The sequence below is a fragment of the Ostrea edulis genome, chromosome 6, assembly GCF_947568905.1.
Source record: "Ostrea edulis chromosome 6, xbOstEdul1.1, whole genome shotgun sequence".
Lineage (NCBI taxonomy): Eukaryota > Metazoa > Mollusca > Bivalvia > Ostreida > Ostreidae > Ostrea > Ostrea edulis.
In genome coordinates, this window is record NC_079169.1 from 5,122,567 (window position 1) to 5,149,025 (window position 26,459).

Here is a 26,459-nt window from a genome sequence, read left to right on the forward strand (position 1 = left end):
CCAGGCACTCACTGTCGAATGGATTCTTCCACTGATCAAAATCCAATATGGCGGACTCAATGGTAAGTAATGGGAATGTACGTAAATGAGCGTATCATGGCTTAATTAGCTCTGTCACTTTCGATTTTATGTCATTAATTGCCAGAGACAGACCTTAGGAAATATATAATACTTGGTTTTCCATGTGACACGCTTGTTTGATATAGTCTTATCCCTTTGTTTTCAAGCAAGTAGGTGATTCGTCAACTCGCATATTTTTCACGTGTGTTAAATTAAATCTAACCGTGTCACTTCGTTTTTTCTACTATTGTTGGGTTGCATAGGGTTGCTGGTGAAGATATAGACTGAGTTTTATAGATGACACGCACCAGTTTTCCTATTTCGAACCGGCAATTTCAGATCGAATTTCCTCCACTCATTTTTGGACAATTTTTGATTACATATAGATCTCATGATGTGCTTTACTTTGATAAGACTATATAGGCTATAGCTGAAGTTTAAACGATTACTTTTTTGTGCGATGATGGAGGTGTTTTAAGCTTTTATTGGACTTAAAGTGTACAATTTTACAGATTCTCGAAATTATATACATGTGTATCACTATGTATATTAATTGTTTTAATTTCAGATAATTTTCCATACATATGGAAAGAAGAAACATATGATAGTGGGTGAAAAAACACCCTCATATATAATGCTTCATGGATATGCAAAACCATGCCAACAGGTATAATAAGATGTATATATTGCTTGTGTAGGAGATAAGGCTATTTATGCATTTTATAATTCAGTATCATGGTCTCTGACCGTGTCAATTATTTAATTCTTATGTTGACCTGCCAACTTTATGCTTGATCCAATAGGCATGATTTAAAGTTTCTGTTGTTACTTTGGTTTACTGTGAATATTCTGCAGATTTCAGAGGGGATCACTAACAATTTCATTGTCAACAGTTACTATTCCTCTCTGACTCACAGTCCCGCTTGTCCAAAATTATATCTGTAGGTCGGCCCACAGTTTTTATATATTGCCAAATGTTATACATTGAGGTATTCTATATTTGTGTTAGCATTATATTTTGCATTTGTTTGTAACTCAAATTCTTTGTCTTCTTTATGAGAGAACTGAGTTCATACACTTCAATTTAAAAATCTTATGTAGTAGCCAGGAATTCTGTATCTAACAACAAAAACAAATTTTACATAATTTGAAGTACATGATATGGCGCTATAGTAACATTCATTGTTATGCTTTTGCACAAACTCGTTGGTACTGCTTGGATTTGATACTAAATTCACACCTGCTAAAGCTTCAAAGAAAAAAATGTAGAAGATCACCATCTGGAGAAACCCTCATTCATTCCCAAAAACAAAGTTTTGCATTTATGTTCCTCTCACTGTATTGAAAATTTTGTCTAGTGGTACTTGTGTACCAAATTAATGATTCTTAATATAGTTTTGTGAAGAAAAGAAAGATAACCAGATTGATCTCTTTATTTTACCATGTAGTCTACAGACTCCAGATGGAAAGAGATGGAGAAAGAATTTCTAAAGGGGTATTCAAGGACCCATCCTCCTCCACACCAATTCATATTGGAAGGAATTGACATCCAACTTGAATAAAGAATTACAGACTTCCAGAACAGGTTAACAACTACATCAATTTGTTACAGTCTGTTATTTCAAGTTTCCCACCTCTTATAGCAATAATAAAAACAATTATTTCTGGCATCTAAAGGTGAGTTAAGAAGTTTATCATATTCTAAAATATGTTCCCTTTGTTAGTGGAAGAAATTCAATCCCAAATTGATTAAATTCAATACTGACATTTTCTGGATTGATAAAACACAATAGTGACAAATGCATGATTTTTTTGTATATAATGAACTGACCTACCTTGTTTTATTTCAGGTGCATCATGGGGATCCTTTTAAAAAGGAGAGGCCAGATCATCAGATGATTTTATTGAAAATGAGAAATTTCTGAGTGGAAGTGACGAATGTGGCATGCATACAAGCAGACATCAGCATTCCCTCCCTCTTGTTTGTGTAAGTAAAACCTGCATGAATATAAAACTTTAGAAGAAAAGGAAATATATTGACATTCAAAATTCACAGTTGGTTGTTCATCTTCTACAAAAATTACAGACTTGTTTCATTATTTATCTATGATAAAATTATGACATAATTAATATTTATGATGTATGTGTATTGTGTATTTACTACTATTCCTGATACAAATCTTTACTGATTATACTGATGTTTGTGACATTGTTTATAATTTTTAGATCAGAGGTGAGCTTTTTGAGAAAGACTCATGGAGGAAGTTTGAGAGTGTCAGTTCTCATATCAAAAAGTTAGCTAGCAGTAGGAGGAGTAGCAATTCATTCCACATTATGACATGAGAAATACGTGACTAGAAAGACCTTAAAAAGGAGATTTGGCATTGTTTCATGTGGAGATTAAAGAACCTTCGAAATATATAACACAGACATGTTTCAGTTTCTTGGGGATAACACTTATGAGGAATTTTGCTAACTTTCAGATTGGAATGTGTTGCACAAGAAATGCTTGATCACAACCCTCTTCTGTTAAAAACCTTTTCTATGCAAATAATTAGTGTAAATGAAATTTAGCTATTTCATTAGTAAACATGTTTTCTGCGCAAGTGTGTGTCTTTGACATTAAATGCTATGATATTGTCGTATTCTTAAACAATGGAAGATCTCTACTAGTTCTTTCAAAGGAAAGCCAACAACAGGAATCGAACCTGTTCCTCCATCGTACAGATACGAAAGTGTGCACCATTACACCATGTTGGCATACATTAAGAACTGGTAGCCTTGGAGAATAAATATTGCATTATTCTGTACAGTTGATACTGGTTTGTGTGATATATGTATATATATATATATATACAAGTATATATAATGTATGCCTCATGTTTGGTAGTCATCAATAAAGCATTTGAATTGAATATATTCCTTGTTCAAGAAGAAAGTCTAATATTCTGAAATTTAAATAAATCTAGCATTTCTGTCTGTGAAATACCTTTAAAACTAGTTCAATGAAATGTCTTTGTAACCCAGTGATTATCTGGGTCAGAATAGGTCCTCTGTACCTGATTGCATATTGTGAGAAAAGAGTGATCATTGAATAAGATTATAAACTGAAATCTTGTTTCACAAGTGTGACACAATTAATTAAGAACGATCTGACCCTTACTGGTGAAAAGACCAAAGTATCAAGTATAGGTCTAAATACAAGCAATTGATGGTGACCCTTGAATATGAATGAATTTTAAGAAATAGAGAAACAAATAATGACTAACTTACATATTAAAAACTGAACTAGCATAAGATTGCAACATAATAGGTCCTGAAAATCATTGGATGGAAGTTCTTGGGTCCATATGAGTGAAATATTCTCGAGAGGGACGTTAAACAATATACAGTCAATCAATCATAAGGCCAAATTAAAACTTTATTGTCCATTTTCACATTGTATGTGTTTACACAATTAGTGCATGTAGGTGTAACTTCTATCTTTCTAGGATAAAATGCTATGCCTTGCTTAATATCAATTATTTACAACATGCAAGGGAGACTCATAAACAGCTAGCAGTTGCAATAATATTTATACTGCTTTACAAGGATAACCAGTCAAAATGAGTGGAGGAAATTCGATCTGAAATTGCCGGTTCGAAATAGGAAAACTGGTGCGTGTCATCTATAAAACTCAGTCTATATCTTCACCAGCAACCCTATGCAACCCAACAATAGTAGGAAAAACGAAGTGACACGGTTAGATTTAATTTAACACACGTGAAAAATATGCGAGTTGACGAATCACCTACTTGCTTGAAAACAAAGGGATAAGACTATATCAAACAAGCGTGTCACATGGAAAACCAAGTATTATATATGTCCTAAGGTCTGTCTCTGGCAATTAATGACATAAAATCGAAAGTGACAGAGCTAATTAAGCCATGATACGCTCATTTACGTACATTCCCATTACTTACCATTGAGTCCGCCATATTGGATTTTGATCAGTGGAAGAATCCATTCGACAGTGAGTGCCTGGCCTTCGTGCTTGCACATCGGAAGGCCTCGGGAACCAGGCTAACCAATGACGCACAAGAGTCATCAAAGCGCGATAACTCTAATGTGATGGTAATGAGAAGTATTTAACAGGAGTACCGCAAACGGTACAATATACGCCCGTCGGACAGTGAAATTCAACCCTGAAACATAATATGCACTCTGAATTGATACAACACACATTCTGAATAGAAATTTTTTAAGGTGGATCATGATGCACCAATCCATCTAACATGTGAACTGATTATGTATTTCTCTGAGAGTGAGGCTGAAACAAAATGTTGGAGCAATATCTATCTATGATGATAAAAAGTCCAGGAAATCATTTGATCTACTTTTAGTCCTGAAGTAGGTCATGGTGCACCACTTAAGTTGAAATGTGAACTAATTATGTATTTCTTTGAAAGGGAGGTTGTGACTAAATTTCTGAGCAAATACCAATACCTGTGACCATACCAAAAAAAAAAATCCGGAAAACTGTTTGACCTACTTCTACCCCTAAAGTACTGTTGGTCATAGTGTGCCAATCCAGCTGAAATACTAACTGCACTTGCCTTCCTCTGAGAGGCAGCTTTTGACTGAATAATCAGGCCAATATCTGTATCCATAATGCAAAAAGCCCAAAAAACTGTCTGACCTATTTTTAGTCCAAAGGTAGGTCAAGAATAAACCAATCCCGCTGAAATGCAAAGTGAACTTGTATTCCTTTGAGAGGAATCCTTTGAATAAATATCAGGGCAGTATCTGTATCCGTAATGAAGGAAAAAAACACCACGGAAAACTGTTTGACCTATTTTTTCCAAAAAGTAGGTCAAAGATGGACCAATCTAAATGAAATGCATACTGAACTTGTATTCCTCTGAGAGGAAGCCTATGACTAAATATCAGGGCAATATCTGTATCCGTAATGAAAAAAAGCCCGGAAAACTGTTTGACCTATTTTTAGTCCAAACGTAGGTCAAGGATAGACCAATCCAGCTAAAATGCAAACTGAACTTGTATTCCTCCAAGAGGAAGACTGACTAAATTTCAGGGCAATATCTGTATCCATAATGAGAAAAGCCAGGAAACTGTTTGACCTACTTTTAGTCCTTATGTAGGTCACGTACGGACGGACCAATCCAGCTGAAATGCAAAATGAACTTGTATTCCTCTGAAAGAAAGCTTTTGTGTAAATTTCAGGGTAATATCTGGATCTCTAACGAAAAAAAGTCCGGAAAACTGTTTGACCTACAGCCCTGAAGTAGGTCAAGGATGGACCAATCCAGCTGAAATGCAAACTTATTCTTACAATTCTTGAGGGGGATATTGTGACCAAATTTCAAAGTTGTACATACATCCGTTATGGAAAAAAGTCCGGAAAACATGACCCGGGACGGACGGACAGCCAGCCAGCTGGACAGACGCACGGATAGCACCATGACATAACACTTCAAATGTTCTAATGACAGGCGTATAAAAACTATAAAATATGGAAGGCGATACATAAATTTTAGTGTGCTAAAACAATTCTTCCTAGTTTTTAAATTCAATTTATAAAGATAAATTAGCATTATTCTAAATGCCACATAGTAAATTTGGATGTAACAACTATAATCATAAAAATATCCATGAAAATTCGGTACTCCGTCATCATGCAACGTACCGTTTGCCTAGTTTCGATGCAGCACTTTCAAAAAGCATGACATCTGGTTCACCGTCTTTGTGCAAAATATGTGAAAGAAATATTTAAATAATCGCGCAAATGGAACACAAAATAACACACCGATAAAACATTCATATCTGCATTTGGAATACTTATAAAAGACTTGCTATCAACAGTTTGAAGGCCGATTTCGAATACCCGCGATTTCAGTCGGATTGCAGGAATACGGTAAATTGAGTACTGTCGACTGATCAGACTTTGCTCTCTGACTCTAGCAAAATCCTCGAATGGTTAACAAATTTGGTATATATTTTCATTTCACCTTTCATTGATATGTTCCTTTTGCGATTAATGAGCTTGAAATGTAAAATTAATGAAGTGATATTTTACACAATCATCGACAGTTTCATCAGTTGCCTCTATTCAGATGTTCTACTTTTACAGCATTACCATCGGGACACAATATCGAGCCCGATGAATATTAAAACGTAAAATATAAAAATTAATTTCTTTAATATCTGTCGATCAAACGTTACGAAATTCTAAATTGATCTGTAGTTCGCCACTCTGAAAATAAAGTGCAAGTTTCAAATGAATTCTTCAAGCATAACGGAAAAAAATCTGGAAAACCAATGAGGCAGACAGAGGGACGGGTAGACAGATAGAGAAGAAAGCTATAGACCCCTTCGATTTTACAAACCAATTGGGGAATAAAAATGCAAGATACATGTACATGTATAAGCAAGAGAATTTAGTTTCCAAAAAGAAAAACCCAGAACTGCGAAATAATGGCAGAGTCTGCAATTATGAAACCTGCCAATTATAACACAAGTTTAAAAACTGGGCAGAAAAACCAAAACAAGATCGACATGTACGTTAGGAGCTATGTGCCACATTGAAGATTGAAGTCAGCATTTCGCAAATTCTATAGTTATAACGATCTAGTTCGTCAATACAACCTATCATTGGGTCAAATACTGTCTGACGTGTTTCATACCGATTGTTAGGCCGTTCTTGGCACACTGATTTTGACTACGGATAACTCCGTTTTCCTGATCAGGATATAGGGCTCACGGCGGGTGTGACCGGTCGACAGGGGACGCTTACTCCTCCTAGACACCTGATCCCACCCCTGGTGTGTCCAGGGGTCCGTGTTTGCCCAACTATCTACTTTGTATTGCTTATAAGAGTTATGAGATTGATCACTGTTCGTTATCTTCGCCTTTCATTGAAGGAAACTGTCAAGCTGGGTGTAGACCCTACGGACAAAATGACTATCCTTAGGATCCCTGGTGAACGCGGAAATAGACCAAGCTCGTTATGGCCAAATTCCGTAACTCATAGGCCAAGATAAAGATCATCTGAACGCAGATGAATGCAAAACTTATCCACGACTTGAGCAATACGATAAACTCCAGAGTGCATGGTATCATAATGGGGAAAGTGTTCGCGCTGGACAAGAGTGGCAAAAGCCCTAAGGTACAAGTGTGATAGTATTGACTCTATATGTGAAAGGCCTGGGAAACCGTAAAACACCAACAATGACTTTAAATAAACAAGATCACACGATGGACTTTGTGACGCAACAGTGTATAATAGTCGAGGTCGGTCACTTACATACAGACATTTTGATCGGCGTCGATATACACTCTGTGTGTATGTTTCCGTTTTTCATCACGGCGATTGTCCACGAAAGATATGGATGAGAATGAAGTAGGTTTGTTTTTGAGAAGAAGTTATTTCTGTGAATGTTAACGACGACGGACAAATATTGATTATTAAAACAACTCGCTCGAATCTTCGATTAAGGTGAGCTAAAAAGCTGAAATACCCCAGGCCTAAGGCGAACGAATGTTATGAAGAATGTACTGAAATAAGAGAAACGATTGCACCGATGAGATTTACATAATATCCACAATTGTCACGGATCTTGTTTTTCAATGTTTTGTAAATCCAAATGAGAAAAGAATGCGACGATGTTCTTATGTCTTTAAAGCGTTTAGTCGTAGATATAAAGATCCCAAGATTTTGATTGTCAGCCTACCATGCATGAATTATAATAATTTGGTAATCTTATTCAGGGTCATTTTTAAAGCTGAAATCTGTTCACAGAAAGTTCACTTCTCATTTTAGATTAAATTAATTAATTGAACTCATATTTCATTATATTTTTGTTGCATACGTCTGTGATGTTTTTCATAAAAGTATTATTATAATGTGACTTTTTTTAAAATTGTTTTGAGACATGTGGTTATGAAACATTTTGCCTTGTAATTTTGTCTACTGACCTTGACCGTTAGCAGTCACGTATACGTTGTATAACATTAATTCTTAATTTGTATATTGTGAACCTTTTAGGACACAAAGTACGACGTCTCAAACTTGTTTAGTTTAGTCAGACAACGACACATACAGCCAGAAAGACGGATAAAATTGTATGTGACTAAATAAGGTCTACCTGCCCTCTTTAATTGTATGAAATGTAATGGCCAAAATTAAGAAATATTGCAATTTTTAAATTTTAACTAAGCCCAATCAGAAGTACAAAGGTAGTAATAGATAATACTGTAATCAGAAAACTACATTCCCTTGTTGTAACATGATATATTAATTAAATGGATTTATTCAGCAAACTAATTTCTTGATGACAAGTGCATCAAATAATCAGTAACTCGGTTATTTTAGTATTTTCTATCAATTCTCCTCGGGTATGGTTCAAATATAAATTTAGCAATAATTTTGAGATTTAGCATTAGTCATTTTTCATATTTTCTTTATTTTCTATCTTTAAAAAAATCTTAAAACAATTTACCCGAATCTTGGTTTGTAAAATCCGCACGAAGTTTGGGTTTTAAAATCTTTTATTTGCCAAAGAAAACCCCCCACATCTTTTTATTATTCAAAAACAAGAAAAGAACACAAAAACCAAATACATATGTAAAATGATTAAGATTCGGTGGTGTTATTATATTGCATATGAAGTGCTTCAACGATCCTTTCCACCATAATGCTGCAAAGATAGATATACCTTAATGCTAGACCGTTTAATGCTGGAGAGAGAGAGAGAGAGAGAGACAGAGAGAGAGAGAATCATGCAAATAAGATATATTGAATATATATCTTATACATTTCAAATTCGTGGACTTCTGTATCGGAACCTCAGGAATATAATACACGAACCATATTATACATGTACCATATAAACAGGGGATGCTTACTCCTCCTAGGCACCTGATCCCACCTCTGGCGTGTCCAGGGGTCCGTGTTTGCCCAACTATCTATTTTGTATTGCTTGTAGGAGTTATGAGATTGATCACTGTTCGTTATCTTCACCTTGCATTTATAAAAAACGTAATATGCACCAAACCATTAATATTGTACAATATGATTATATAAATTGTTAGCTTCAGGCCCAGGTTAGAATAGGTCCACAGTACCCCTTGTCGTAAGAGACGACCAAGTGGGGCGGTACTTCGGATGAGACAGCAAAACATCACAGCAGGTGTGGCACGATATAAATCCCTGTTCAAAGGCTGTAAGTGCTGAGCATAGGCCTAGATTTTATAGCCCTTCACCGGCGATGATGACGTCTCTATGAAAGGCGAAGATAACGAACAGTGACTCCCATAAGCAATACAAAACAGAGTTGGGCAAACACGGACCCCTGGATATACCAGAGGTGAGATGAGTGAAAGAGTCTCGAGCGGGACTTTAAACAATATACAATTACTCTTTAAAGAAAATTCAGTGTTATTGGAGAGACAACCACTTAATAAGTACAAATTGGGAAAGGGTCGATCGATATAAACGACTTACTGTCTGTTGATAGTCTGGAATGAACAAAACAGTCCCTTTAAATCAACCTACTATTCAACTCCACCGGACATTGTTCTTCAGCATACGATGCTGTTTCCGAGGGAATAAATTATGGTGACACTTAGCTTAATACTGTGGTATGTTGTCACTGCAACATTTACCTAGTTTCCAGTCATGCAATTGTACGCAATATAAAGTACAAATTAGCAATTGAAATTTATTCAAAGTGGATAGAATTTCGATTACAGGTGCTAAATATGGATGTGATTCATCCATTAGATAATAAGATATATGCGAGGATCAACATTGAGTCATTTACATTACTATAGACATTCATTATACTTACACGTACCCTATTATTTGAAAAACTATAAAACCCCAAGAACTAACTTGCAATATATATTTATAAAAAAAATCGATAAGTGTGTCATGACCGAAGGAGTCAGATAGGAATATGACACAAGCATATTTCTCTATTTTTATTCGCGCATCTTTCCTGAAAACAAATTCTTTTTTTGATTTTGCATTCCTATAACCATTTCCGGGATTGCTGGTATATGCACGATTCTAGTTTTTGAAATGAATAAATCATAAATAGAATGTTGCTCTATGTCACGTTTGCATTAAAGTGCAGCATGCTAAAGAAAGCTACTCAATCATGGAAGCATAGTGGTTAAAACACTCGTTTTGCAACCCGGGAAGTTCGATTCTTCATCCTAGAGCTATGTATTTCATTGTTCAAATCACGTGTTTTTCGGAAATAACATTGACAAGAGGCCAAAGGGCCACATCGCTCACCTTGGCTCATATTTAAAGATTTTCCCTATATATTTGTATGCAAAAAATTGACACCCCCTCCCCTTGTGACCCCATCCTACCCCTGGGGGCTATGATTTTAACAAACTGAAATCTGTCAGAAAGCTTCCATGTAAATATCAGCTTTTCTGGCCCAGTGATTCTTGAGAAGATTTTTAAAGATTTTCCTTATATATTTGTATGTAAAACTTTGATCCCCTATTGTGGCCCCATCCAACCCCGGGGGGCCTTGATTTGAACAAACTTGATATCTTCAGTATGTCAGGAAGCATTCATGTAAATTTCAACTTTTCTCGCCCAGTGGTTTTTGAGAAGAAGATTTTTCCTATATATTTGTACGTTAAACTTTGATCCCCTATTATGGCCCCATCATACCTTCAGGGATCATGATTTGAACAAACCTGCATTTGTATTATGTCAGGAAGCTTTTATGTAAATGTCAGCTTTTCTGACCCAGTGGTTCTTGAGAAGATTTTTCCTATATATTTGCATGTAAAACTTTGATCCCCTATTGTGGCCCCATCCAACCCCCGGGGCCATGATTTGAACAAACTTGAATCTGCACTATGTCAGGAAGCATTCATGTAAATGTCAACTTTTCTGGCCCAGTGGTTCTTGAGAAGATTTTTCCTATATATTTGTATGCTTACTCCTCCTAGGCACCTAATCCCACCTCTGGTGTGTCCAGGGGTCCGTGTTTGCCCAACTATCTATTTTGTATTGGTTAGAGGAGTTATGAGATTGATCACTGTTCGTTATCTTCGCCTTGCATTTAACCATCGAGTTTGTGTCTCTGCTGGTGGACAGTCTGTCCCCGAGGATACTTGTCGCTCGATATATGTTCCTTCATGAATATACACAATAACGAAACAATACTGGCTGACACGTCGCCCAGTATATAAAAGTGTCACTCTGTGGAGTCTATAAGGGACACAGGCTCCAACATATCGGTTGGTGTCCCTCGGATTATCCTTCGAGATATCAAAGATTTGTCGTATGTACAATCGTCAGATTGTCAGTTTTGGTACAGAAACCAAAAGTCTTATACCCAAATTAAAGACTGTTATGTTCCTTTAAGAGATATATTTGATAATTCCTTTTCAGACCCCATGTGTTCAACCTCAAAATGTTCTGCAAAAAATTGCAAAACTTGTGATATACTGATCACTAAAAATTCATTTAGTAGTAATCTAACTGGACGTAGTTTCTGTACCAAAACGTTTGATAATCTGACTTGTAAATCTTCTAACGTTGTCTACGCCATTGAATGTAACCTATGTGGCTTAATTTATGTGGGAGAAACCAAGGGTCCACTTAATAAAAGAATATCGGGGCACGGATTTCAAATTAATAATGGTGGTAACCAACTTCTTTACAAGCATTTTAATGCACCGGACCACTCCATCTTGTCCACGAGGGTAAGGATTTTAGAAAACAATTACCATCACACAAACAATCCTACATTAAGCACCCCTTTTCGTAGACAACGAGAAGATCACTGGATCAGGACCCTAGGCACCGCATTTCCATATGGATGCAATGATAATGTATATGATGTGGGAAATTTGACTAGTCCACAAGGAAATAACGTGAATGTGATGGGACTCTTTCCCAATACCCAAAGACTGAAACGCAGTCATGGGCATCGTTCATATAAAAGACCAAGTATAAATGATTTCACGTTTGATTCACTTTTGCCTTACGTCAACAGACAATTAGGTCCACATCATATTCGTACAAAACTTTACTCTATTCCATTGAGAGTTTTACACACGTTATTTGAAGAAGCTATGGCTAGTCTATACTTGGATTTATCAACACCTGAATATAGACTGAATTCTATGATTATGGATGTTGCCTACCACAAGCTCTATAAACCAGCACGGACCATGGATGATATTCCTTCCAAATCATGCCGCCAGTTCCTTAAGGCTTAAATTTACAGACAAAGGAATAGATGACGTCAACATAAGCAACATTCTTCGTCATAAAAGGGTTCAGTCGTGTATTCCAACTTATTTCAAGTTCAAGTCAACACCCTGTATTTCCTACAGCTATACTTCTACTATTGCATCCAAACTTTTTAATTATAAACAAACTTTGCAGTGCCTAGATATAGACCATCTTATACGTATTCCACCATCGTGTTCTTGTTCTTCATCTTCTTTCAACTATAGTCCAGCTGGACATGTCATTACTGATGATGTTGATATAGTTCAAAATGAGGACCTCAAATCACTTATTCTAAAAGGTCCTAAATATAGAGAACCTCGGTCTTTTAATTGGCGACAGAACTTCATCTCTATTATGAGTTCTGTCGAAGATTATGCCAGACGATGGGCTAAATATGAAAAAGAAGAATTTGATACATTGATAGAATGGGTTAAAAGCATAAGAGGTATATTAAAATCCCGCATTAGACACATGAAAACAAAAGTACGTACCATCTATCCTTCTGTGTTTAGTAAACCAGAAGTGATAAAAGAATTAGATAGATTACATGAGGAATATGTTTTGGTTCCAGCTGACAAAGCTAGTAACAACATTGTCTTTGTTTGTAAGGCTAATTATTACAACTGTATTTTAAATGAACTTGGCATTAATTCCACTTTTGGTAATCATACTTATACTCCAACTGCCCTTTCAAAAGATGAAATTCTTCAAAACCATGCTTCAGTTTTGGACATATTTAATATTCCAGTCAATGGGTCGAATGAATATGAGTTACCGTACCTATACTGGATTCCTAAACTACATAAAAACCCTTACAAACAAAGATAAATTGCTGGATCCAGTAAGTGCTCTACCAAGCCCCTATCTTTGCTCCTCTCGAAAATGTTAACAGCTTTGAAGGAGAAACTTCAAACTTACTGTGCGACTACATATGCCAGAAGTGGTGGTAATCAAATGTGGATTCTAAAAAATTCTAAACAACTTTTAGTAAACTTGAAATCGCAGAATTTTCCCCACATCAATAACATTAAAACCTATGATTTTTCAACACTATACACGACCATTCCTCACGATAAATTAAAGACTAGACTTTTTGACATCATAGACAGTTGCTTCTTCAACAAAAACGGAAAACGGAAACATTCATATCTAGTGATCAATCATTCAAAAACTTACTTTGTTAAACACCACTCTGATTCCACGCACAAGTACTCTGAAGTTGAAATAAAAAATATGCTAGAGTTCCTCATTGACAATATTTTTGTGGTCTTTGGTGATCAGGTCTTCCAACAGTCTGTTGGAATTCCCATGGGCACGAATTGTGCTCCTTTGTTAGCTGACCTGTTTTTATATTCATATGAAGCGGAATTTATTCAAAAACTTCTACGTGAGAAGAAAAAATCTCTCGCTGTGGCCTTCAATTCAACTTTTAGATCTATCGATGACGTTTTGTCTATTAACAATAATAGCTTTCAGTCATATGTCGATTTGATATATCCCTGTGAGCTCGAAATAAAGGACACCACAGACTCGTCCACTTCTGCTTCATACTTAGATATTTTATTGAAAGTAGACATTAACAGCAAACTGACAACTCAACTGTATGACAAACGGGATGATTTTAGCATCTCCATCGTCAACTTCCCATATTTATGTAGCAATATTCCATTATCACCTGCATATGGTGTTTATATATCTCAACTGATTCGATATGCAAGAACTTGTTCTGCGTATAGTCAGTTTTTAAATCGAGGTAAGCTACTGACAAACAAGTTGATGGTACAGGGAGGATTTCAACAGTCTCGATTGAAGTCAGCATTTCGCAAATTATATGGTCGTTATAACGATCTACTTCGTCAGTACAACCTCGCATTGGGTCAAATGCTGTCTGACGTGTTTCATACCGATTGTTAAGCCGTTCTTGGCACACTGATTTTGACTGCGGATAACTGCGTTTACCTGATCAGGATATAGGGCTCACGACGGGTGTGACCGGTCAACAGGGGATGCTTACTTCTCCTAGGAACCTGATCCCACTTCTGGTGTGTCCAGGGGTCCGTGTTTGCCCAACGATCTATTTTGTATTGCTAATAGGAGTTATGAGATTGATCACTGTTCGTTATCTTCACCTTGCATGTAAACCTTTGATCTCCTATTGTGGCCCCATTATACCCTCAGGGGCCATGATTTGAACAAACTTGAATTTGCATTACAGTGTATGTCAGGAAGCTTTTATGTAAAGCTAAGCTTTTATGTAAAGCTCAGCTTTTCTGGCCCATTGGGTCTTGAGAAAAAATTTCCGATATATTTCCATGTAAAACTTTGATTCCCTATTGTGGCCCCATTCAACCCCCAGGGGCCATGATTTGAACAAACTTAAATCTACATTATGTCAGGAAGCTTTCGTGTAAATCTCGGCTTTTCTGGCTCAGTGGTTCTTGAGAAGAAGATTTTTAAAGATTTATCTTATATATTTGTATGTAAAATTTTGATCTCCTATTGTGGCCCCATCCGACCCCCGGGGGCCATGATTTGAACAAACTTGAATCTGCATTATGTCAGGAAGCTTTCATGTAAATCTAAGCTTTTCTGGCTCAGTGGTTCTTGAGAAGAAGATTTTTAAAGATTTATCTTATATATTGGTATGTAAAACTTTGATCCCCTATTGTGGACCCATTCAACCCCCGGGGGCGTTGATTTGAACAAACTTGAATCTGGACTATGTCAGGAAGCTTATGTAAATTTCAGCTTTTCTGGCTCAGTGGTTTTCGAGAAGAAGATTTTTAAATGACCCCAACCTATTTTTGCGATTTTCTCCCCTTTGAAAGGGACATGGCCCTTCATTTGAACAAACTTGAAAGCCCTTCACCCAAGGATGCTTTGTGGCAAGTTTGGTTGAAATTGGTCCAGCGGTTCTTGAAAAGAATTCGAAAATGTGAAAAGTTTACGACGACGACAGACAACGGACAAATTTTGATCAGAAGAGCTCACTTGAGCCTTTGGCTCAGGTGAGCTAAAAAGAGGAGGAGGGGCGTGTCACGGTAGACTTTGGTAAGGCCAACAACCCCCACTGTTTTGGCCTTGAGTGCCATCATGCATATTCAATGTATGTAGGTGTAAACTTTTGTACTTCATCTAAAGCTGGTGACGTCTCAATATGAGTGAAAAATTCTCGAAGGCGATATACTAGTAAATCAGCAAACACAAAGCATGGTCTGTGTGGTTTACTTTGTCATGCTGCTCTAGTTATTATTTTTCGACATCCCCTTGTATATGTAAGAATTATATCACAGATTTGATTCTTTTTCTTTCATTTGGAGATTTCTTGATGTATTTCTTTGTGTTGTACCCATTCACTAAGTTCAAGGTCTGTCTGTTTCCTCTGTTTTGTCCCATTCATTTTACAATAGCGATGATATAACCATACCATGAGTAGACGTACGTCCGATGTGAAGATGGAGATCAGTGGCGATGAAGATGGAGATCCTCAGTATTTGTCCAGATCTTCCTGTTGTTCCTAGTCGACAGTTTTCGTAATTGATAGATATATTGCAGGGTGGAGTAATTAGCACCAACCCTAATTGGACATGGGTTTTATTTCCTGGATTGTCCTTACAGGAAGCGCTTCGTCTTCCCTCATGAACTATCATTCTCTTACCAAAATATATTCACAAGACAGTACGATTTGAGTATTTTGGTTGATGTATTTAGATTCAGTCATTGCGATATTTGATTACTGACGACAGTGAGTTGAAAACTGGTTTTATTTAAGCGGAACCGTTAAGCGTTAAGAAACTAGAGGAAACTATAAAATGAAATACTTATATTTGGAATACTTACAACAGGGGTCCATGATACATGTAACAAATACAATTCGGGTCTGTTAGCGGGGAAGTATTGTATTTCTACTTGTTTAACACAAAATGTCTAATATTTTAACTCTTCGAATGGCTCGCTCTTATTCAAACAATATATCAGCAATCATTGTGTCTTTCATTTGAGGTAGTGCACATATTTTAAATCAACCTAAAATATTTTAATCATTCAAATTTCGTAACCCTTGCTTGCAAAAGATATTACTCTCCAAATACAAATGATGCGTTATCTACACTGATTGTTAATCAATGAAATTTGCTTAATTGCAAAAAGGAAATAATTCCACAACTCTAGACTGTAATAAACTAGGTGACCAGAAGAAGAAACATTTAAGAAATAAATTTCAATTTTGACAATACACGATGGCTTTACGCCAGCACGCTTCATGTTCATACCCTCATATATTTTCAAAAATGGCAATTTTGTTTTCATATTCACATTTTACTTATATTGATGCAGGTATATTACCAGCCCTTAAAATATTCGTACAATATCAAGATTTAGACCCACATTAATGTTCATGAGAAAATGACTACCATTTCAATTGGTAAATACATGTATAAAGAAGTTCAAATATTAGCAAATAATGTAAATATATTACAATAGGCAACATAATTCTTGAAATAAATGAACCTGCAAGGCATTGAAAATACAAAATGTTTGGTAACTGATTTATGCATTGGTAATAAATCATCGATGACAAATAACCTTTTAACTATTACTTGTAGTAAGAGGTAACTAAATGGGGCGGTCCTTCTGATGAGAGCACAAAAACCGGGGACCCGTGTCACAGCATGTGTAGGACGATAAAGATCCCGTCCTGCTCAAAGGCCGTAAGCGCCGAGCATAGGCCTAAATTTTGCAGCCCTTTATCAACCAGTGACGTCTCAATATGAATGAAAACTTTTCGAGCAGGATACAATGTATGTCAATTTGATAAATCCCTGTGAACTCGAAATAAACTACACCACATAATCTTCCATATCAGATTCATATTTGGATATTTTATTGAATATTCACGATGGAAAAGCCAACTTCCCATATATTTGTAACAATATTCCATCGTCATCATCATTCTGCATATTCACTGATTCAATATGCAAGAATATGTTCTGCGTATAATCAATGTTTAAATCGAGGCAGGCTACTGTTACGTTTGCATTACAGGTTTCAGCAATCTCGGTTTAAAGTCAGCATTTTGCAAATTGTAAGGTCGTTATAATGTAAAACTTATACGGTACCAATTTTGATGCACCAGATACGCATTTCGACAAATAATGTCTCTTCAGTGATGCTCAACCGAAATGTTTGAAATCCGAAATAACGATAAACTTGCTAGAGCTATTTTAGAGATCTTATTTGCAATTACATTCTATCACTGGGTCGAATGCTGTCTGACGTGTTTCATACCAACTATTAGGCAATTCTTTAGTACTAATTTTGACTACGGATTACTCCATTACATGATCAAGATAGAGGGTTCACCGCAGGTGTACAGGGGATGAATACTCCCGATCCCATCTCCGGTATATCCAGTACTCCCGATCCCAATCTCCGGTATATCCAGGGATCCGTATTTTCCCTTCTCTGAACTTTATGAGATTGATCACAGTTCGTTATTATCCCCCCTTTTCATTCAGGAGGTATGCTACACCAGAGAAATTTGATGTAGATGAAAAGTGGAGGATATGTACAACAATATTTTGAAGTTGAACATTTTCAAATTTACTTTATTTAGTCAAAAAATACAGTTTTAGTAGAAGGTAATCTGAAAAAAAATTTAAAACCCCTGCTGGACTCGAACCTGCGACCTACAGTTCAGCAGTCGGTATTTTTTTTCCTTTTATTTAGCAGTCGGTATTCAAACCCACTGAGCTATTCGGCTAGGTATTTAAATGGAAAAGGAAAAGACAAATATTGCTGATATCGATTTTTTCATCCATGTTTTTAAAGGAAGTCAGCCATTATGACGATGTAGAGTACTACCTTAAGTTTACTCGTCATATGAAGCTGTTTGATTTCCGTGACATTTGCCCTTGTATAGATAAGAATTAAGAAATGATAATATCCAAATGTTTGGCAATGCTGTATCTATATTCGGCCTATGCTCGGCGCTTATGGTCTTTGAGCAGGAAGGGATCTTTATCGTGCCACACCTGCTGCGACACGGGACCTTGGTTTTTGCGGTCTCATCCGAAAGACCGCCCCATTTAGTCGCCTCTTACGACAAGCAAGTGGTACTGAGTACCTATTCTAACCCGGATCTCTACGATTTTTAAACTATCGTACACAGTTTTTGCGTTACCCGGTGGTTTTGCATTGCATTCACAAATATACTTTTATATGAAACAACATGCATGGGTTCGAGTATCACCAAACCTGGTTTTCTTTTTATTTAAAGTAGTATGAAAGGCGAAGATAACGAACAGTGATCAATCTCATAACTCCTATAAGCAATACAAAATAGATAGTTGGGCAGACACACCAGGGGTGGGATCAGGTGCCTAGGAGGAGTAATCATCCCCTATCGACCGGTCACACCCGCCGTGAGCCCTATATCCTGATCAGGTAAACGGAGTTATCCGTAGTCAAAATCAGTGTGCAAAGAACGGCCTAACAATCGATATGAAACGTCAGACAGCATTTGACCCAATGATAGGTTGTATTGACAAACTAGATCGTTATAACGACCATAGAATTTGCGAAATGCTGACTTCAATCGAGACTGTTGAAACCCCTGTACCATCAACTTGTTTGTCAGTAGCTTACCTCGATTTAAAAACTGATTATATGCAGAATAAGCTCTTAAACACCATATGCAGGTGATAATGGAATATTGCTACATGAATATGGGAAATTGACGATGGAGAAGCTGAAATCATCCCGTTTGTGATACAGTTGAGTTGTCAGTTTGCCGTTAATATCTAATTTCAATAAAATATCTCAGTATGAAGCAGAAGTATATAATCTTAAAATTTCTTAGATTATAACATCATTATGTTGAATTCACGGCATCTATATTAAAGATATTTATGTAAATAAATAATGACTTTCTTTTCGCTAGCTGTATGTGTCTACATTTTAATTGTTTATTCGGAAATATGCCACGAATACCATATGTATAAATAAATGTAAAGAAATAAGAATGTTCCTAGGACGTCTTAACTTAGGATGTTCCGGCAGAGATCGTCGTGAAACATCTCAAGACGTGCCCCGAGTTGATTTTAGAATATTCCTAACCTCTTTTCTGCGTAATATTTTAGGACATATATTAGGAAAGTTGAATGAACTTGTCTGCTGGTGCAATGTGCACGTTGAAGAGTTTTAATTAGTAGCTGGGCGCGTGTACGTGTTGATAAAGCTTTGGAGACATGTATAGGTAACTCTAGATTTACGAGTGCAATCTAAGCTTATGGGAACTATTAATTGAGTCTATAGTATGCACATATTTCACCAGATTAACATTCTGAAATTGAATGCGCATATAAATTTAAATTAGTTTTGCTTGTTACATATGAAAAGTTTATCAATGCAGCAAAAATGTCACGTTTGAGTTTGTGTTGGGTGGAAATTCGACTTTGTCGGATGCCTCGTGTATTATTTGGCGTGGAATGCTGTCTCTGTGGGTAACGTCTCCGTGCTCCATTAAATCCAGGTGATATGTCTGTATAACAGTTGTTGCACCTAATTCTGTGCTGCCACATTTGTGTATACTGTTACTGACTGTCATTTACATACTATCAATTATTTAACATGTACATCTGTATGTACCGCAATAAATTGACATGACCAGCATGTCCTACGTAAATTCAACAATTGTGTATACTTTAAAGGTAAAGTAGGCCATGGCCGATTATACATATATAAAACAAAATTAGCCATCTGTTCAGGTACTTCATTTTCAGAACAGTCACTAAAGAATAGGGTTTATCTCATAAGCATATTTTTGTTGTAGTTTATGGACAAAGGGCAATAACTCCTAAGATTTATCACCCTTTCTTGTTTTCTTTGTGAACAGTTAACAAATTTATCTAAGACTAGTTGTATAACTCAATTTTGGTTCAAAGTTCCTGAATCTGTTTAACTTCGATTGAATTCTCTTCACTTCGTTTCCGCCGGTCATCTAGATACATGCACACTATTTCGGACTACTGTCAGAAATCCTGTCTCAGTAATAATAACTCAACTACGTATATTAATGATACATGCAACAATCGAGAAACTCTGACTTTGCACGGTGGGTAGCACATGTATTAAGGTTCATATTTTCATCATCTCGAATGCATAGTTCGGGCAACAACTAACCATTTCAAAAACTTCACTGGAATATTTTAAATATACCAACCCTTTTGTCTTCACGAGATTTGATCACGTCACTGCCCAACTTCATATCTCACTTAAGTTTATTTCCTAAATGTATAGAGGAAGTATGAATCTATCATGGGTACTAAGCATTATTTTAACACGTGAGAAAATAGGCGATTATGTTTTGTAAAGGTTGATCATTTGAAAAGTGATCACGTAAATAGTAGGTAGCAGGGGAGTTTCGCACTATTTAAAAAAAATGGAAATACCCCATATTTGAAGTGATATTACATGTGTAAAAATATATACAATAATATTAGGATGCATGTCAAATGTAGCTGAGTGCTTAATAAAAATGTTGATATACAACATGTAGGTGTCACCATGATTCCTAGCATATAGATGGGTGCAAATACGAAACTAAGACACGTGGTCAGTTGCTGAAGAAATTCCGGTGAAAACATGCATAGTCTAGCAAAAGGTCTGTAGCTGAGAGGGAAGGTGGATGGTCCCATATGAAAGGTAGATTTTAAGGGCAGATAGGGGTCTTGATTGTGCACAGTGTCTAACTCCCCATGCTTGGTACTGTGATGGTGTGGGGGTGGTGCGGATTAGCCCAAATGAGAGAAAATCAAAGCAAAAAAGGGGTAACTGCTCAGAGCATGTTTTGTGCACCAGAACCAGTATTTATAGATTACATCTAATTTAGGGTAATAATTTATTTATTACACCAATATGAAATACAAGTATTGACATAAAAGGGAAATATGATTTTTTATTAGTCTGTCATAATCTGACTTTGATGTATACCCCCCTACCCACATGTTTCAGAACCAAAGAAACTGTCCCCACATTCTCTTCCACAGAGTTATCGGTCCTTTCTCTCCCTTATATCGATGTCAACTCCTGTTTCAGAGAATTCTTGTAAAACTGTTAAAAAGTGGGGGGGGGGGGGGATACTCGTGAGTGTTTCATACTTTGTAAAATATTTTAAAAGATAACAATTAAATAACTTTTTTTATGATCTTTGGTTTACAGTACCCGCAACGTTATTTTTGACATGATAAACCATAGAACACGATACACGCACGATAGGATAGGATACACGCACGATACGATAGGATACACGCACGATACGATAGGATACCTGATAAACGCAAAACCTGATAAACGATCTTCACGATAGACCTGATACACGCAAAACACGATAAACGATCTTCACGATAAACGGAAAACCTGATAGAAATGTTGTAAATTTAGAAACGGTTTAGACGGAACGAAATTTTGATACCTACAACATAATTACATTATGTTTACATTATGTTGATAATAATATTGAAGGATTTCAATGTTCATTATATACCTACATTACGGACAAAGCGGATTTCTTGTTTCCCGCGTTCTCGCAATGGGAAAAAATCTAACGCGGTAATCTATAGGTAACTCAGGAAAACCGCGTTCTCATCGCGGGATGATTATCAGCTACCTGTACCCGTCGCGGTAACATTTGTTTAAAACATTGATCGGTTTTGTACCATATAATTTCTTTAATCCACGGTCGTACGTTTTTTTGTTTTTTTAATGCCATCACAGCTAAAATTAAAAAAAAAATATATATATATACGGCATTGAATTCATTATTTGATATCTATATGAATTTTATCAGCCAATGATTCTAAAACTTATATTGTCACCTAATGTTTAATATATAGATTATACAGGGAATTAACTAAATGTAATATAATGTAGTGATATTATGCTTCAGTAGCTCTCTTATGCTAATGTATATTACCTTGAGTATGAAATAAAACCAAGTAATATTGTGTGTGTAGCGAGGAGGGGGTTATTTTGCATCAAGCTCTAAGTTCACGGCTCATTCAACATCTCAAGTTATTTTCATAACGACCGCTTTAAAAAAAATCAACCGCACTACACCTGTTAGATATTTTTACACTATGATTGATAATTGATAGTCATAAGTAATTGGAACATATTTATTTGAATTGATATTTTGTTAACAAAACATAAATATACTGTTTAAAAAACATAAACAAAACTCGGCTTGTTTTAAATTCGCAATTTTGAAACGCTTAGTGTGTAAAAAAAATTCAAATAATCATCAAAACCAACATAAATTTCCAGTATCTACACGTACGAGTATTGGTACATGTGTACATGTACAAGGTATATATATATATAAAAAAAAAAACAACGATGACAGCGGAATCGTGCCCAGTTGAGCAGAATTTTGGGGGATGCAACACCCTTGCACCCTTTTAAAACTTAATCTTCTAAATGTGTGAAATACAATGTCCCTGAGAATGTTAGCTGTCAAAACACGGGTGATAGACAAAATCAGATATAAGGACGCGCACAAGTTCAGCAGTTGCTATGTAAGTAGCATACACGTGAGAAAAAAAATCGGAAGAAAAAGAACCATTATCAAAATATACATGTATGTGATAAACAATGTAATTTACTGATTTTTCCTTTCAAATCGGAACTCCCTATTTTTCTGTTAGTGTTAATTACAAATAACTGTTTCTAGACAAACAAATGTTTATGAACTTCAGAAGGAGCTTTCAGATTTACTGTGCTCGGTTTACTGTCCTACTTTCCAGACTACTTAGAATTAAATTGTGATAAATTTTCACTCTCTCTCTGGACAGACAAATAGCTCTTCTTCTGCCTTAAAATCGACAACTTTATGTTCTCCTTCAAATATACCGTCTTTCCTCGATTCCTAAAAATAGCTTCTTTAACAAAACGAATAAAGGTTTCGGAAAGTATCGTACTTTTTCATTAGATTTTATATACGATCCCGATAGTTTCCGAAGCTACACGATAAACGATTTTCACGATAAACGGAAAACCTGATACACGCAAAACACGATACACGATAGACCTGATAAACGCAAAACACGATAGAAAACGGAAAACCTGATACACGATAGGATAGGATACACGCACGATACGATAGGATACACGCACGATAGAGCACGATAGGAATGTCAAGAATAACGTTGCGGGTACTGTATAACTTATTTTTTTTAAACGTCTATTTGAGAACTATTTTGCGGAGCTAAATACTACTATGATCACATGACAAACAAAATAGAGGACCGAATAAAGCAGACAATTTTTCAATACGACAAAACATTAATCGTTAAACCCAAGCAGATAGAGGCTCTATGTCATGTTTTAAACGGCGAGAATGTTATAGTTAATCTGCCTGTTGGTTATGGCAAAAGTTTGTTGTATCATGTTTTGCCAGTATTGTTAAAATCTGACGAACAGCCATATCCAGTTGCCATCGTGATTTCCCCTTTACACATAATACAGAAAGACCAACTGGGTTCTTTATCGGAGCATGGTATCACATCATGTAGACTAAATATTGAAGCCACACTTAGTGAAGTTACAGAAGATGAAGAGGTGTTCAGTGTAAAATCAACTGACACTCTTGAAGATGTCGCCCTTGATCACTGTGATCCGGTTTTCCGGATCACCACACTGTGGTTTTCTGATTCCGTATCAATATCCTCTGAAACTGATGCCGTCACAATGACGTCACAATGCATCAAGGTAACGTTATTTGTGGAAAATATTGACCGCGTTACAAACAAAACTGCGTACATATAATGTAATTTCACTGCATGTATGTGTTTTTGTTAATTTGGATTACATTTATTTTCTTATAAATGTGGATTTAAAATGCATAAGGGTTTTTTTAAATAAATTTATCATTACTACAGTAACTTTATCCGAAGAGTGGGATCACGTCTCGTTGACAGATGAGGATCATGTCATCTGATGATTTACGCCTGTCAACTCAACGTAATCCAACTCTTTCATAAGGACAAACAAAATAATATTTGTGTTTTTGGTTTCCCAACCATCATTATTTTTTCTTGTGGACCATAACATTTTATTGTCATTTTGGGACCAGAGGTGACCAATGTACATGTTATTGTTATGAAAACATCACCAACCCATCCCCTCAAAAGTTTATTCAACAGTTAAAATGAAGAATTGAAGCAATAGGTAGTTCATGTTAAGCTAAGGAATTTGAACAGAAATAGAAAACACTCCCCCATCATATGGCTTCAACAAAACTTGTTTTAAGAATTGCCACAATTTCCCTCTCACATTCCCTTCTTGACCTGCTATGAGACACAGTCATGAAGCCCAGAGATCCTATTTAGAACTTCTGTGATATTTTTTAGGACAACAACCAGACCACAGCAAGATGTAAAGACTGCAATGACCATGCCTACTAAATGGACCAGCCGAGAAGAGGCCAGAGATACAAGAGACCCAGCCCAAGCCTACCATTCAACCCACAACAGAACCAGCCCTTGAACGGTTTTGTTTCACTTTGCACATGTATATGTGTTGTATATGTATATTTAAAAAAACACAACAACAAAAAAAATGTAGTGGTAGCCATTTAGCCACCTGACGAGTACCCTTGGCAGGGACGAAACAGTTTTTAATTTTTACAATAAATATCTTCCCCAATTTAACAGAGTCATTTACATTATTTAATTAATATTATGACTTATAAGTATATCATAAACTGATAGTGCAAGTTAGGAATTCCAGTATTTACCATAATGGCCACTTAAACATTTAAAATAACCAATAACAGACTATAAAGACCAAACAATGTTCAGTTGACCGGTTTTAACCAGTATTGAAGACCGGCCCAGTCCATACTCATATTGACCACTTTATCCCTGACTGAAATACACACAAAATATTGAAGGTCGCAACAGGAAAGATTTTTTTAAAAATTTGGCCTCAAGTTTAACCATGTTAACTGTTTTATGTTTCATAAAAATATTAATATGTATATATATGACTTCACAATGTTCATTGTTTATTAAATAATGTATTTTGAGGGGAGAAGAAATCAGGACAGCCTTCAGGAAACTCAGTGTCATTAAGTCTTTTTTTTTCCAAGTGTACCCCTAATGGGACTGAGCGGAACATTAACAGTTGAACAAAAAAAGACAATTTCTAAACAGCTGGGCCTAGAAAAGTACAAGTTAGTCGAGGAAACACCAGACAAACCCAATATCTTGAAAAACACAGAAAGGGATGTGGCAGTGATGTTATGTCAGAGTATGAAACAATCGTCCATGAAGTATGTGACCGTCTATATGAGCAACAGGCTAACTTTCCAATTACACTTCTTCTCATACCAGTGTACTATATGAGTGAGGTCTTGATGTATTTGAATGGTCTCTTTAAGCCTAGTAACATTAATGAAGCAATTTACAGTGCAATTTGCTCAGGACAAGATGAATATGTAAACACCACAACAATAGAGGAATTAATAAAAGAAAATTCAAGGATCAGGCTGGTATTGACAACCTCCATAGCTGGAATGGGATTTGATCCTAACAATGTGTCCCATGTGATTCATACATGTCCTCCGAGGAATGCTTCGCAGTATCTCCAAGAGATTGGAAGGGCTGGACGTCATGGACAAACAGCGGGGGCAACTTTATATTTTGGAAACCGTGACATTGCTACAAACCTCCCTGGGATTAAGCAAGATATCATCACATACTGTAGAACTGAGGACTCTTGTTTAAGGAATTGTTTGTTGGCTGTGTTTGGTTTTGAAAAAGCAGATATTACTGATTGTAAGTGTTGTTCATACTGCAATAGCCATTGCATATGTGAGGAATGTGTTACTGTTTGATTTTATAAAACACTTCGAATAATCATTATTACTCTCTTGTTTGTTTAATAATACTAAAAACTTTTGTCATTTTCCCCTAACCTATCTAATCTATTCTGCATAAGGTGAAGATAATGAAAAGTGATCAATCTCATAACTCCTAAGCAATATGAAATAGAAAGTTGTGCTAGTTGTATGCGTAGCGACAACCAAGAGCATTTTCATTCCCTGGTGTTCTATGGAAGTGAATAAACG

At 36.1% G+C, this 26,459-nt stretch overlaps 1 protein-coding gene, 1 long non-coding RNA gene and 1 pseudogene across 3 annotated transcripts in view; 2 read left to right on the plus strand and 1 right to left on the minus strand.

The window, feature by feature from the left end:
* The window catches only part of LOC130047099 (uncharacterized), a 3,013-nt gene extending 38 nt beyond the window's left edge, over positions 1-2,975 (plus strand). The window contains exons 1-5 of the long non-coding RNA XR_008796143.1: positions 1-62; positions 629-727; positions 1,509-1,645; positions 1,911-2,047; positions 2,287-2,975. The exon at positions 1-62 is cut by the window's left edge and continues 38 nt beyond it. This is a non-coding gene — a long non-coding RNA (uncharacterized LOC130047099). The remainder of the gene's footprint in view (positions 63-628; positions 728-1,508; positions 1,646-1,910; positions 2,048-2,286) is intronic.
* Positions 1-9,755, minus strand: part of LOC125646010 (proton channel OtopLc-like) — a 34,057-nt gene extending 24,302 nt beyond the window's left edge. Inside the window, exon 1 of one of the 2 annotated variants that reach the window (XM_056141357.1) lies at positions 9,563-9,755. The gene's annotated coding sequence lies outside the window, so the exon portion shown is untranslated. The remainder of the gene's footprint in view (positions 1-9,562) is intronic. The other variant, XM_056141358.1, reaches the window with a different exon arrangement.
* A 6,004-nt stretch (positions 9,756-15,759) lies between these two features.
* Positions 15,760-26,225, plus strand: LOC125645415 (recQ-like DNA helicase BLM; annotated as a pseudogene).
* Positions 26,226-26,459: the final 234 nt, after the last annotated feature.